General features: G+C 32.2%; 1 protein-coding gene across 7 annotated transcripts in view; it reads right to left on the reverse strand.

Moving 5' to 3' along the window:
* TBL1X (transducin beta like 1 X-linked) overlaps nt 1-14,860 on the reverse strand; it is a 356,084-nt gene that overhangs the window by 236,225 nt on the left and 104,999 nt on the right. For all 7 annotated transcript variants that reach the window (XM_023500346.2, XM_031959014.1, XM_031959013.1 and 4 more), the window contains one exon: nt 6,044-6,117. The gene's annotated coding sequence lies outside the window, so the exon portion shown is untranslated. The remainder of the gene's footprint in view (nt 1-6,043; nt 6,118-14,860) is intronic.

Raw genomic sequence — 14,860 nt, forward strand, 5'->3', positions numbered from 1 at the left:
AACATAAGGAGAAACTTCCTAACAGTGAAACTGGGCAAAAATGGAACAGCCTGCTTCGGGGAATAATGATTTCCCAATCAGTAAAAGCTTTTATACAAAGACTGGATAACGAAGAATTACATCTCAAAGCTATAAAAGACGTCAGAGGTCAACCTAATGAAAATAAAGCAGGAATTCCCTCCTCAAGATTACAGACAAGTGGACATCAAACCCATGCTTGAAGACCTTAAATGAATGGTAAACCACTACCCATTACCCATTCCACTTTTGGGAAGCTCTAATTTTAGGAAATTTTTCCTTATATCAGGTCAAAACCTAATTTAAGCTCCATTCCTAGTTCTATCCTCTGGCATAAAGCAGAACAAACTGAATCCCACTTTTGGAAGCTCTTTAAATAGTATTAAATACAACTATTTGATGGCCCTCAATAAGCTGTCTCTCAAGCTAAAGAACTCCAATTCCTTCAACCAATCCTTTTAGTGTGATTTTTAAGCCAAGTTGCTTAACCATCTCGAATACCCACCTCTGTCAACTTTGATTTCTCAATGTTCCTCCTAAAATGTGGTCTGATGAGAGAATACAACATGACTATCTCTTCACCTACTTTGGGCAATGGACTTTATAAATGTTTTATTGCTGTCTTGTGAGATATATATATATATATATATATATATATATATAATATAGAAATGTGCATATAAATATATATGTATGTTAGTTTATAATACTATCTCCAAGAACCCTCTTCTACTACAAAGAAGAACAGGTGAACAAAACTTGCTAACATTCTGGCTATTGTCTGACAATATAATATCTCCTTCTTTGCCCAAGTCCACTCCCTCTCTACTGAGATAAGAGATTTTTAAAAAGTATGCTTCATTATCACTTTTCTGGCATCTGAATTGGTCTAAATTCTAATGTCTTTAAGTTTTGTAAAAGTGAATATAATAATAAAAATTTAAAAAGTGAATACAGTAAAAGTCTATAAAACTCCTCTATCATAATTTATGTTAATCTAAATGATAGGTACATACTCTATTTCCAATTTTTTTTTTTGATACCCAAAATGTGAGGCTTATTTAAAGCTCTCTCTCTAAGACCTTCTTAGATTAGATAAGGCTGGCTCAAAGTGTAGGAAGTTAATTCAGATCATTCACTGGAAGGACAAATACTGAAGCTGACATTAAATACTTTGGCCATATAATGAGAAAACTCAATTCACTGGAAGAGACCCTGATCTTGGGAAAGATTGAAGGCAAAGGGAAAAGAGGATGGCAGAGGATGAGATGGATGAATACTGTAATAGATGCCACAAACATGAGCTTTGGGTAGCCTTTGGGAGATTTTGGAGGGTTTGTTCATGGGGGCACAGTCGTGCCTGACTGAATCACTGAAAAACAAAAACAAGTTTAGGAACAGAGAGGTACCTTCTTTAGCAGAATTTATTCTTTTCCAGAATAGGGTGATCAATCCATGACTACAAGAATGGTTTATCAGCGATGATATACATTTCAAAGGACTCTTACGTTTAAAAAGTGGCTAACTTCCTCCAATGGTATAGAACACAACCTAGACATACCTCCTCCTTATTCATGCCCTCCCAGAACTCCACCAGAGAAAATCTCTTCAATATGATGATAGTCTTTTCCTTGGTCTATTAATATTCCAGAGATATTACTGCAGTTCTCTGACTACTCATTTATAGCATTATGTCACTTTCAGTATATGACCCATCTGCTTTCTTTTCCAACAACAACAAAAAAAAAATTCCTGAATTATATTTTTTGGTTATTCCTTGAACATAAGTCAACACTGGTAATAAGTTGCCATCAACTTATATCATATCTGGTGTCATTCTATACAAAATTTTCATTCTTCGGAGAATATAATGTTCTATGATTCAGAGTTATATATGATCACATGATATCGAATACTATGCCTTAACAATGCAGCCTAAGACTACATTTGCTTTTTCAGCTGCCATATAACACAGTTGATTCCTATTGAACCTGGAGGCATTGAAAACTCTTAGATCTTTATTTTTATCCATATGAATTGTTGTCTAATTATACTTCCTCCACACTTTCCTTGAATAATTGGGTTTTTGAATCCAAATGCACTCATCAAGAAAATAATAGATGGAATTTGTATACTAGGATCCAGGTTTGAGAAGGGGCCTTTTTCTGATGCTTATAATTCTTTGATTCTAGTTTCAAGGCATTCTTTTTTGATAAAGTCACTAGTCAAAATGAGAGCACTTCATCATTCATTAGCAGTTGAATCAAACAAATGTTAAAATGACTGTTCCTCTTTAAAAAAAAAAAGTCACTGGAGTTAGAACCAGAGCAAAAGTGATTCTTTACTGGACACACAGGGCAGTAAAACTGTCTGAGTACCTGATGGATTCCTGGGTATTACTTTAATCAGCCTGAATACTGGCAAGATCTCAAGAGATTTCTTATTATCTTGTTGAAGAATGCCTCATTAACTTGAATTTACTTCCACTGTCATAAAAACTGGAATCATTGGAAGCATAAGCATTCCTCTTGAGACAAACTCTCTAAGTTTGTCTTCAGTCCTTTGATTTTTTTGATCAATACCATTATCTGGAAGTTGTTAGTTCCCAAACAGAATTTGGTTGTTTTATCTATTTGGCCAGAGGGAATTGTTTCTTCCCAACAGATTTGCTCCAGCAACATACTACAACAGAACTAATATCAGAATCACATCTAAACCATCTTCTCAAAATCTCATAAAGCCATCATTCCATCTACCATGGAAAGTTAGACTAATCACCTTTGGAAAGTATGATAATGGCAAGGGCTATTATATGATCTTAATCAGGCTGGGTTTAGCCTTTACTTTTTAGAGCTGACATACAAACTGTGTATACCCTTTGATCCAGCAGTGTCTTTACTGGGTCTATATCTCAAAAAGACATAAAAAAGGGAAAAGGATTCATATGTGCAAAAATATTTATAATAGTCCTTTTTATAGTGGCAAGGAACTGGAAATTAAGGGGATGCCCATCAGTTAGGGAATGGCTGAATAACTTATGGTATATGAATATAACAAAATATTATTGTTCTATAAGAAATAATGAGCAGGCTGATTTAAGAAAAGCCTGGAAAGATTTACATGAACTGATGCTGAGTGAAGTGAGCAGAACCAAGAGAACACTGTACACAGTAACAGCTGGAAAATGTGATGATCAATTCTGATAGTGGTTCTTTTCAACAATGGGGTGATTCAAAGCAATTTCAAAAGACTTGTGATGGAAGGTGCCACTCACATCCAGAGAGAGAATTATGGAGAGTGAATGTTAATCAAAGCATAGTATTTCCACTTTTTTTTTGTTGTTCCTGTATGCTTAGATTTTTTTCCCCTTGTTTTTTTTTTTCTCTTTTGATATGATTTTTTTTTGTATAGCATTACAAACATGGAAATATATTTAGGAGAAATTAATATGCTTAATCTATATCAGATTGCTTGCTATCTCCAGGAGGGGGGCAGAGGGAGGAGAGTGAGAAAAATTTGGAACAGAAGATTTTGCAAGGGTGAAGGGTATTGAAAACTATCTTTGCATGCGTTTGGAAAAAATAAAATACTATTAAATTAATAAAAAAGACTGCTGATGTGCATGAAAAATCTTGTTTTTTTCCCCTGTTCACTCTCTGGTTTTCTGCAGTGGGAATGTTAGCACCGAGAGGAGTAAACTCATTTCCTAAATAACAAAGTCAACATGGATACAAAAACAACAGTAATCAGAGCTTATATTTAATTGTCTAGAGTTTGGCAATTACACCATTCAACTAAATGACAAATAATTTATAATGGCAATTTCTAAATAAACATATATATATGTATTTATATACATATGTAGTTTTAGAAAGAGATGAGATATGGATTCTAAACTTCTTTCAATAGAAAAGTGATAGAAAAGTGTTCTAAAACTAAACACCAAAGTCAAAATGGATGCAATAACAACAGTAATAAGAGCTTGTATCTAATCGTCTAGAACTTGGCAATTATACCATTCAACTAAATGACAAATGTCTATAATAGCAATTTCTAAATAAACATATATGTGTATACATGTGTAGTTGTAAATGTATAAGATATGTACAATTATCTTGATGGGATGAAATATGCTTATTCTGGCAACCTCTATGTAACAATGATCCAAGCTATATAATTTTTATTTCATTTTTGGCTAAGTACTTATATTTCTACACTTATCAATGAATTTTACATTCTATCTTAACACTTCCTCACCAAAATACTAAGCCCTCAGAACAAAGATTCAGTCTTGTTTTATTTGGATACTTTTGTTTCTTCTAAGGCAAATTTTCCCATATATCTCAGGTCACTCTTTATTTTGAAAACTATCCTCTACTACCAGAAGGAGCAGCTAGGTAGCACAGTGGACAGAATGTAAGATTTGAAACCCTTAAGAAGATCACACACTTTTTCATTGAAGGAAGTTTAAAATCCACGTCTCATCCCCTTCTAAAACTGCCCTCTCAATTCCCCAACTCCTTTACTTTTCTGTCAGTGATGCCCCTTTCTCCCAACCATCCAGACTTATAAGACATCTTTTGACTACTTCTTTTCCCCAATTCCTCCAGTCTTCATTCGCTAAGTCGTACAAAGTTTTTTTTTTCTCATTTGTTCTATCATTTCCATTCTCCCTGTCATGATCCTAGTCCCCAGTGTCTGAATTATTTTAAGTCTAGAAAGTCTGTCTCCCAAATGATCCTACAAACCACTGCCAAATTAACTTTTCTAAAATATTACTTTCATGTCACTCCTCAATTTAATTATCTAACTTAAAAATGCTCACTGACAATACAATAAAATATAAACTTCTTTGCATGACATTCAATGCCCCTATTTTTGCCCTCAAACTACTTTTTCCAATCCTATTTCTTATACTTTTCCAACACTTAGTCATTAACCTTATACTCTAACTAGAATTCTCTTGCCTGTAGAAGAACTCTTAGAGTTGTTCATTATCACTGTCAATTCATTATACCAGAATACTTATCTCTCTTTTCTTCCATTCCAAAAAATCCTAAACATCCATTATAAATGACTCAAGTCCCATTTTTTCAGTGTTATCTCTTTTGGTAACTTATTGTCTTCTTGTCATACTAAAGTCTTCCTTTTTCTTAAACAATTTTGTCTGTCATTAATTTGATACCGAATCAAATTATCTAGCAATTTATTTATTTAGTTTATTGTTTTTGTTTCTCATACAATCAACTTGATCATAAGTTCTTGATTTTAGGTTATAAGTCATATATTTCTTTGTATCACCTATGGTTCACTAGGTTATGCTCTCATAATGGGCAATCAATGAATTATGGCTATCCATTGATTCAATTTCTGGAAAGCCTGAGTTTTCTAGAGTTGATGTCCTTGGATTTAGGAAAAAACAGGGCATATTTCAGCCTATATGAAAAATGAAAAGCAAGATGCTATTACTAATCCTCAGGAGAAACCCTTTCTGCAATTTTTATCATTTGCTTTCCCAAGGTTAATTTAAGTCAGGTTTCAAACTCTAAAAAAAATTTAACGAAATATTTCTAAACTTAGAAATTCCACCTCACCCACCAAACCTGAGACAAAGTTCAAATATGATTCAAAGACAAGTAAAAATCAAAATAAAGTTAATATGAGCCATCTGAACAAAAAGAAACATCATTTATATGGGGAAAGCTCATTTAAAAAAATTTACTTGAAATAAAATAGGCACTTTATTTTTTAACTACTGCCTCTCTTCATTTTTTAATAGTAGTATTTAAGAGCCCATAAAAAAGGACTCTGTTGTAAAGAACTAATGGAGATATATACTATATGATATTTTTGTTTGTTTTCAATCAGCCAAGCTCATCTAAAAATTTTATGAGTAATCTTCATAGTTTTCAGCACATAAAACCAATACAGTTAATATTTATTTTTAAGGGATCGAAAATCTTCAGGCGCTGACAGGATATTAATTAGGTAAAAAGAATTCCATTTTACAAATACTTTCACTTACTCAGAGGCAAATGAAGGCAAATTCCCAATTTTCTCTGGATTTTGTTTTTAGACCAATTTTTTATCTTCAGTTACCTGCCAATAGGAAAAACAAAAATAGAAAAACACAGTTTTAGTAAAATAGATTCACAACAAATTCATAATTACCTTATAATTAGAAAAATTTTTGACTTTCATTTTTTATGAAGAATCTGGATTCACTGCAAAATTCTTTACCTGTAGAGTAGAACCACCACCATACCTGTTCTTAAAAATTTAGACCCCTCCCTTTAAAATATATAATGATAATAGAGAAAAACTTTTTGTAGTAGAAATGAATATATGATATATATACATATGTATATATATTTATCAACTGGAGAAATACTAAACAAATTATAGCCTAAAAACATAATAAAATGTTGTTGTGCTTTAAGAAAAAGTCAACATGATCAATAGAGAGAAGCAAGGAAAGATATAGTAAAGTAAATAGAACTAGGAAAATGATAGCCACAACTATATAGCTGGTAAATGGACAACAGAACAATTAAAATAGAATGTTGTCAAATCACAATGAACAAACTTGGTCCCAAGGGAAAAATCAGTTCGCTGAAGATATCACTGCCCTCTCTCATTCCCTAAATACACTTCTTTGCACAGGAAGGAGACCATGAGTGTGGAACAGTACAAAAAATGTGAGGGGTTTTTTTTTTTTTTTTTTTTTTTTGATATATTGTTTAGTCTTACATAGCTTTGTTTTCCTCTTCTATTCTTTATTATAAGAGCTAATTCACAGGGGGAGTATGGGATACAGTACAAAGACATTCTAAAAGTCTTAAAGTAAAGCAGTACAATCATACAAAGCTAACCTAAGAACCAGAATTCCCAGTACAATCAAGTAAAAGAAGAGATTATCATGGAGGATATCTCTACAGCCATCTCAGAGCAAATGATCTGAGCTGATTAACATTCAAAGTGGTATTCCTATGCAAAAACTGAAGATAGTCCCCAAAAGGCCTGTTCTTTTACCTGCCTATCCAGATAGACCTAAGAATATAATCTGGTTTTGTTTATCCAAATGTTTCCAGTAAGCTGAGTTTTATTTCAACCACAAAAAGACCAGAGATTGATTGGAGGAAGACACAAAGTTAAATTTAGAAGAAGGCTCACCTTCTGCCTAAATATTACTAATTATCTTAACTGAGAGATCTGTAGCACTTCTCCCTGAACTCAACATTTTAGAGTCCAGGGGAAGAAGTGTTGGTATTTGCTATAATTTCATTCTCCTCTATCCATAATAATAATAATAAATGTGTATGTATGTATATATATTAAAAATGATGCGCATCTCTACAAATATATGTGCACACAAGTGACTGTATGAACAAAAACTATATCTTTATGAAAAAATACAAATATTTCTTAGTGAACAGCATTTGCGTGTAGTTAAATATTGTATATAACAGCTTGTGAGCTATAAAGCAAAATTACAAGGTTTAGTCCCAGTTATAGAAAAATATCCCCCAAGGTGACAAAACAGAACTTTTAGTGAGAAAAAGAAGATTTGCCTGGTATTTTATGAAGAATTATATTTAGTAAAGCAGCATTATACATATAGAGAATCATAATCCCTAAATCAGTGAGAATTCCATACTTCACTGTCACAAAAACAATTTTGAAAACATATTTTCAAAATCCTCTTGGATTTTGGCAGGAATGTCTCTCTTGCCTCTAAGAGATTTGACCAATTCATTAAAAAATTACTTTTTGCTATCTCAGCCCTTCATCTGACCAGGTCAGGAACTAAGGATGGGTAACTGATCCTTGAAGGAAGTGTTTCCTTCATTTCTCAGCAAATACTCTTCTAGTTTCAACTCTCCCCCCCCCCCCCCCCCCCCCCCCCCCCTCCACCTCAGAAGCTCATCATGGAGACTTTCAGCACTGGTATTCACACTCTATCAGTAACCTCAATTGCCTCTAATTCTGAGTGAGGGCTAGAGCTGGAAGGAAAAACTTCCCAAATCTTCCCTTATAAAGTCTAGACATTGCTTCCTTTCCCACCAGCTGCTCCACCTGGTTTTGACTTCAATACCACAATTCACCTATGTTACTCCTATCATTTGAAGTAGGAGGGAACTTGTTCCCCCATTTGGTTTATAAACTCCTAGAAAGAAGAGACTTTTTCTTTTTTTATTTTACTTTCAGCACTTACCCCAGTGCCTGCGGCACAGAATATTGCTTAATAAACATGGTATAGTATTGAGTTGTACTGTATTGTGCTGCAGTAGATTTTGTTTTAATGTGGACCTTTTGTGATGGAGGGAATATAGTCTCTGGAATACCTGAAATATAGAGTACTTCTGAGTTCAGACAAAGGAGAACACAGTACAAACATATCAGAGTAATCTATTAAGAAAAAAAAAAAGACAAATCTCTATGTGGGACATTATACTTAGCCATATGGCTTTACACTAATAGTTTTAATCACTGTAAAGACTCATTTACTAAATTTTTGAAGAAGGAAGATTCATTCCTTTAAAGTAATGAATATCAAGGACATAACTTGTACTTAGAAAAAAATCAATAGGGAGAATTCTTTTATAAACTGCTACTGCTACTGCTTAGCTCACTTAAGTCATTCACTATCATTTGATCTCCACTTTCTCCCCCTTGTCTAGCTAGATAATGAATAAGCATGAATTGGTATTACATTTGTAACTTTTACAATGTAAAACCAGAACCATAAAATTAAAGCAATCCCAAATAATAGGAATGACAATCTACTAATGCCAACTACTTTTACATTTCAATGATATATTAGTTATAAATAATATTTATTCTTGGCAGAACCTCAGGCTTGCAAATGAATACATTTCTTGCCTATAATACTTGCAAAATACATGGATACACACTGTTGTTGACATGTATATTGTTTTGTTGATCATTTCTTTTGTGAAATTTAATGAATCCATCATGTTTCTTTGTATCAGATACTCAGTGACATAAAATTATGAATATCTTTATCCAAACTACAAGAAGCTGTACAAATTCCATTTGGAACTTAAGTGAATTTTACAAATAAGAATTCCTATTTAAAGATCATTTACTACATGCAAATCTACTATGTCAGTCTCATGAAATGAACACATACTAATGAGTCAATTGATTCCTTAAGATATAATTAACTTATTTAGCTAGACTTAAGTCTCACTGAGAGAATCTTAGCTATAACAGATAGAATTTTAATAAGTTATAAAGTCTTAGAAGAATTCAGATGACTACAATGATCAATCTTGACTCTAAAGAGTTGATGATGGTATACATCTCCATTTTCTCTGGAATGCAATGTTGCAATACAGGGGTAGAATAAGAGATATGCTTTCAGATATGGCCAAACTAGCTTTGCTAATTAGTACTTTTTATTATAATATAGGAACTCCTATGGTTGAGAGAGAAAGTAATACTGATGTATAAAAATTGATTTAAAAAAAAAACCTTTCTTCTTTTTTAAACAATCAAAAGTGAGGATGGGAGAAAAAGTTATATAATCACAGAACTATATAGAAAGACCATGTAGCAAAAATTGATGGATAGCTGGTATACAACAGTGTCCCATTAGTACAAATAATTAATTCCCTGAAGTGGTCACATTATTCAGATTCACACTTATTCAAAGTTATAATTATGTAAAATATGGTAAGTGGTTCCAGTCCAATGGAATTATGTTGTGCAAATTTTCAGGGGAATCCTTGCTTGAACTAATCAAGACCTGGCCTTATTCTATTAATATCCAAAAATGTAAAGCTTTCCAATATTTGGGACCTTTTCCTTGCTCCTTTTCCTTGAGAATTTACTGGAAGATAAGGACAAGAGTTGTACAAAATGGTAAGATATAGATGGGCAACAATCTATATGACTGGAGAAAGAACTACAAAGAGATCACAGAAGTATGATTTCTAAATGAATTTTTCTCTTTTTAAACTGTTTTATAATTAAACTTCTATATTACTTCATAGCTCTAAATAATATTTAAGGTAATCTGTATTAAGGAAACTATCTTAAGGATTAAAGACAATGAATGCATCAAATAGAGCAGGATTAGTGATTTTTTCTCACATATACAGCTAATTTTTCAGTGAAAAGTTATTAAAATAAATTTGCACAGCTGTAAAGCCTAATGTTTCATAAGAGCCTAAATAATCCTTATGTTATGGTACTAATTAGTTTTCTAGTTTATAGATGACTAAATGCATCACAAGGTACTAAGGCACTTTGAAAAAACCCTATACAATCTGTTTTGAATCTTAAAAAGCCTTGCCTCTTCACAATTGCACTAAACATTAAACAAGCCTTTCAATATAATTATAAAATACATTATTTATCTCTGAATCCATATTTAGAATTCCCAAATACCATATGTTTAGCCAGTGTTCACATTTCAGTTTCAATAACAAGGACATATGCAAAAAATGTCCTATTCACCCCATATAAAGGTCAACTGCATGGCTTTCAATTTCATTTACTATTTGGTAAACAATTTTTAAGAAACAAATGTAAATAAATTCAAAATATCTCTTTAAATTAGATTAAACGAGGTAAAATTTGTAAAGTATTAGCACTGAAGCTAACACACAGCAGGAACCTAATAAATAAATAAATAGTTCCTTTTCCCTTCTTCATCAAACTACCAAATCTACAAGTTTGCACAATTTAAGATCATGATAAATCAGAACAGAAATTAATGATGCTAAGAAACAAAAAACAATTAGCCAGTATCAACACCAAGAAAATTAGGATCCTAGAAATATTTCTAAAGTTAACTTCAGGAATTAGTGAACAAACAGATGCTATTTGTATTTCATGTTATCATTTCATGAGTATTATATTTCACCATTGGGAATTCAGTGCTAACAAGTCAATCAAGGCAGAAAGCATTAACAATCAATCAACTTTGGGAAAATAAGGAAAAAGTAAAGTTTTCTAATGCATTTATTGTTTTTCATAGCCAAAGACCCAATGTTTTTAATGGTTTTTGTTGTTGTTGTTGTTTTGTGGATCATGGACATGTTAGACAATCTTATGGAGTTTTGTTTTGATTTTTTTTAAGTTTCATAATGGAAAGAAATAACAAATTTGAGTTAGCGATCAGTGAAAATAGGGATTTTTTTCCATGAAAAAACTCTGCCTACCCTTTGACCCAGCAATACCACCAATACATCTATACCCCAAAGAAATCAAAGAAAAAGGAAAAGGACCTATATGTACAAAAATATTTATAGCAATTCTTTTTATGGTGGGAGAGAATTAAAATTAAGGAATGTCCATCAATTGAAGAATGACTTAACAAGCTATGGTATACGATAATAATGAAATAATATTGTGCTATAATAAATGATGAACAAGATGGTTTCAGAAAAATCTATGAAACTTCATAAACTGATACAAAGTGAAATGAACAAAACCAGGAGAACATTGTACACAGTAACAGCTATACTGTACAATGATAAACTGTGAATGACTTAACTATTTTCAGCAATACAATGATCCAAGACAATTTCAAAGGACTTAGGATGAACATATATATTAACTCCTTGTGGTTGGGTTCATGGATTAATTATCTAAACTAATTTATAAATTCAATTTCAAACTATGAAATGATTCTTTTTAGAACTAGGTAAAGGCAAAAGAATATTGTTTTGGACTAAATCTAATTTCCACTAGACTGGGTTTTTTTTTCAGTTTTTCTAACAGTTTTTATTGAAAAATTAATTCTTACTCTAGAAATATATATATATAGCTATGAGCTATGTGGAAAAAACTTCAGAAATCATACCTAATAAGCCAATTACAAATTAAAACAACTCTAAAGTTACATCTTGTACCTATTTTTGACAAAGATAATAAAAAAGAAAAATGACGATTGTTGGAAGGGATTGTACATATTAAAAAAAAAAAGATCAAAACTGAAAAAAGACCCACCTTTATAAAGATGCTTACAGTAAGTAAATGGAGTGGGAGATGAGGAAAGGAGAAATCATTCAACTGGGCAATATATAAAAAATTATGATAATGCTTTTCATCCCCCATCTTTCTAGTATAGTGGCTCATCACTGCATTCAAAATTCTAAAATATTTTAAAGTTGTTTTTCTTTACAATACTCATTACATGAATAGTTCAATTTGGCTTTCTTAACTGCATCATTTCATACAGAAGTCTTCCTGGTTTCCTCTGAAACTGAAAACTAAAACTTTTTACAAGGTCTAAATATAATTTATGTTTTGAGTTAGAGTTATGCTAGATGATCTTTAAGTTATCTTCCAAATCTAGGATGTTATGTAGTGATGTTACTCTAAATTTTAAAACAATATCTAGAAATATTTAAAATACTGAACATTACCAGAATAAGTGGAATGATCTCTAAATCCAAACTATGTGAGCAAAGTAAATTTCTGCCATAAGCACTTGGCTCCATTTCTAAATTAATCCAATTAATTAAATTAACTAAACCAAAGGGCATTTTTAAAAATTGACTTTGACTTTTACCTACTGGATATAACTAAGAGTTAAAGATTCTATCATATAGACCCAATAATTGTTTATTTTAGCTTTGAATATATATGCATTGTTTTTTAACAGGTAAAGGGAATTAAACTAGGAGCTTTCTGTATTCAAGTTCCAAAGAGAAATCCTTGGCACCAATTCCAGGCCCAATTCCACTAAAAGCCAATACTTTACAATACAGGCCAATGGACCACATGACTTATACCCCTACCTCCCTAAAACCCTAGAGGGGAGAACCTTCTGTCAACATATTCAAAATCCAGTTTCCTGGGGCTCACTTGGGCAGGAAAGCTGCCTTACTTACTATCTGCTTCATCAAGAACACAGCAGTATAAAAACCATTCCTACCTTCTTCCTTACTTTCAAATGTATTCCTGTTTTTTTAGTTAGTAGCCTAGGAAAGGGGTATTTTATTCTCCGCCCCCCCCCATTTTGTCTTCAATATACCTGTGCACAAAGAACAAGTAAAAGACATAAGTAATGATTAAGTCCAATATAGGAAAACTCTTTTCATAGAATAGAGAAAACATTCATATGAAAATTTGACAGAAATCATTGAAGTATATTCCCTCCCTACTCTATTCTTTCTCCCTTCCCCAAAAAATATATAGACCAATATATACATATGTAATATATGGATATTTATCTGAATGTATGTATGCACGTATATTATAGCCAACATTCCATCATTCTGGGGACAGCAGACAGGATTAACATTGATAATTGAAAGACAAAAATAATTCTAAGTATTGATTTTCATTTTAACCATTTTTCTGAATTATCCAAAGAATAGCCATCTTCGATATAAAAAAAAAAGGATTCATTTGAGTTTTACCTTCTAGTTTCTCATAAGTTTTGTTAGCAATGCTAAGGAGGTAGTTAAATCTTGCAGAGAAGTAAAATGACTGAATAATCCCTAAAAGTGAATTAGATCCTAAAAAACTGAGACTCAACTTTATTGATCTTCCCTCTTCTAGAAGTTACTTGTATAACATATGTACAAAATCATTTATTTCAAGGTGGAGTAAGGAAAGTCACTGCTGCTGAGAAATTTGGCTACTGAGTTGACATTTTAAGAAGTTACAATTAGGTTTTGCAGCTATTTGTAAAACAAAGCATTATGAAATTGAAAAAGAAAACTGGATGAACAGGAGGTGTACATCTAAAGCAGCGCATAAAATTTATATATTTTTGGATCTTTAAAGTTTATTTTTCCTAATCAGAAGATTCAAACAAAAAAGTATATTTTAGCTCCAATTTCCTTTGCTGTATAAATCAATCAATTTCCCAACAGATTAGACATGTTCTTTCTGTCTACCTCAGACAGAGAGGTCTACCTGTCCTCTACCGCACCTCTTTTATTGAAAAAAAAAAATCAACCTCAAAAACAGCCACATACTTGAACAAATAAACATTTATGGATTTTCATCTGAGCAATGAATGTTAGAACTTTTTGGATTATAAAGGTGTCAAATGAGAATTTGAAAGCACTGAAAGTAAAAATCGTCATTTAAGTACTTTCTGCAGTGTCATAAATTGATTAGTTCCCACTGAGGGAGCTGCAACTTAATAGCAGTATGAATAGAAGTGTATGGGCTAACTTCAGTTTCTTCATCTGCAAAATGAGTATGATACCTATAAGTGCCCATTTCAGAGTATTACTGTGAAGATCAAATAAAACAATGAATTTGAAGTGTTTTACAGACTAGCAAGTGCTATGTAAAAGTTGTTAGTTGTTTGCTGTCACTATTTATTATTATTGTTACCTAGATTATCATCTAGAAAGAACTCTACGGAATAGGTAATAAGAGAGCAGAAGATTCCAAATATAGGAAGGTTAAGTCTAAGGAGTTTAAAAATTGGGATGAATAGGTAGTCTATTTTGTAGGGCAATTCAACTTATAAATTGTATTCTGAAAGAAAGCTGAATTATTTTCATAACAAAACTGTGTAGGAAGTGATACCAGAGGAATTATTTCCATTTAAAATGTGATGATGTATTTAAATTGAGAGAAGTAATCTGCCTAGGTCTGACCAAGGATAACCTTCCAATTTAAGCCTCCAAATCCAATGCTCTTTCAACTCTAGTAGACTGTCACATAGTAGGTACTTAATAGTACCTATTGAACGACAATTAAAAACATGTGAGAATTTTGAAGTTGGAGGGGACCAGCATACTGGTTTAAAGAAGCAGGGAAGATGGAGATATGGGAAAGGGGAAAAGGGGAGGGAGAAGAGAAGGAAAGGAAGGAGGGAGAGAGACAGAGACAGAGACAT

The sequence above is a fragment of the Sarcophilus harrisii genome, chromosome 3 (genome assembly GCF_902635505.1).
Source record: "Sarcophilus harrisii chromosome 3, mSarHar1.11, whole genome shotgun sequence".
Lineage (NCBI taxonomy): Eukaryota > Metazoa > Chordata > Mammalia > Dasyuromorphia > Dasyuridae > Sarcophilus > Sarcophilus harrisii.